This window comes from Amblyraja radiata, chromosome 13 (assembly GCF_010909765.2).
Source record: "Amblyraja radiata isolate CabotCenter1 chromosome 13, sAmbRad1.1.pri, whole genome shotgun sequence".
NCBI lineage: Eukaryota > Metazoa > Chordata > Chondrichthyes > Rajiformes > Rajidae > Amblyraja > Amblyraja radiata.
In genome coordinates this window covers 42,867,695-42,868,967 of record NC_045968.1, presented here as the reverse complement: position 1 = coordinate 42,868,967, position 1,273 = coordinate 42,867,695, and the positions used below count along the sequence as shown (strand labels likewise).

The following is a 1,273-nucleotide window of genomic DNA, read 5'->3' as shown; positions in this document are numbered from 1 at the left end:
TTGTTGAAAGCACTTGTTTCTGGTTAAAACTGGCCTGTTACAGTAATTTGTCATATGAGAGGAAGTTGTTTGATCACAGCACCAAAGTCCCTGGATTGTTCCTGACTACGGGCGCTGTCTGTATGGAGTTTGTACATTCCTCCTGTGACAGCATGGGTTTTCTCTGAGTTCCTCCCACACTCTAAGGCGTATAGGTTTGTAGGTTAATTGGCTTTACAAGTTGTAAAAATGCTCCATAGTGTGCGTAGATTAGTGTACGGGGTGACACTCGTTAGAGCGGACTTGGTGGGCCGAAGGGCCTGTTTCCATGCTGTATATCTAATGTCAAGTCTAAATCATCAGGAGGGGGAGCTTTTCCACTGATGGAGAGGGCTTCATCTTTAGACTGTGATTGTCAGTGTGCTGATAGACATAAAGAGACAGGACACTCTTAGATTCAATGCTGCCAGCAGTGCAGAAGAGCCGAAAGAATGTGGGATCACTTTGCTTGAGAATTATTTTTGGATCAATTGAATGGACTTTCGAACCGTGGACACAGATGATATTAAGGGTTATTGACAACTCATACATTCACTATCAGCGGGGTTCCCCATCAGTAGTCGGGATATGAAAATATATTTATTTCAATAGGGCAAACTGTTTTCTTCTTGTTACTACTAATTGTGTAATAAAACACGTTTCAAAAACATATTGACTGGATCATTACCTCATTGCAATAAGCCAGCGTTTTGGAACAGTTGGTCGAAGGACCTATTTCCATGCTGCTTGGCTCCATAAAAGCATTGTGAACATCTGCCAGCTAGGCTAACAGCTCTGTGTATAGTCACACATTTACAGGGCAGAAAATTGTACTGCCCATATGCCCACTTGTTGCTTGAAGAACTTTGATACATTCAATTAAACAACCAAATCTACCTTCACAAAACATTATTTTATTTAAATTTAAAACAGTTGGCAGAATAAGTTAACTCTAGCCTACCCATCCCAGGCAGGTCACACACAGTACACCGATAGATTTGTTGTGATTATCAGTCTCTCACCATATAACAGAAAATAAACTTCCAGAGATTTATTTTGTCCATCAGGTAAATGGTTTGCATGTGCATAAGCAAAAGATCAAGTGAAGAAAAACATAATTATGCTTTTATAAGAGACATTTATTTTCTAAAAAGCTGGTGTTGCTGAATTAGTTGTGCAAAATCCTTCATTTGAGGAATAAATGCAGCTTGCAAAATAAGAAAGTAGTTTAAAGTGTCTAGATTGATCACTGGGT

At 39.4% G+C, this 1,273-nt stretch overlaps 1 protein-coding gene across 2 annotated transcripts in view; it reads right to left on the bottom strand.

Annotated features, from left to right (window-relative positions):
* Positions 1-912: 912 nt before the first annotated feature.
* plod2 (procollagen-lysine,2-oxoglutarate 5-dioxygenase 2) overlaps positions 913-1,273 on the bottom strand; it is a 134,418-nt gene continuing 134,057 nt past the window's right edge. For both annotated transcript variants that reach the window (XM_033031893.1, XM_033031894.1), the window contains one exon: positions 913-1,273. This exon is cut by the window's right edge and continues 762 nt beyond it. The gene's annotated coding sequence lies outside the window, so the exon portion shown is untranslated.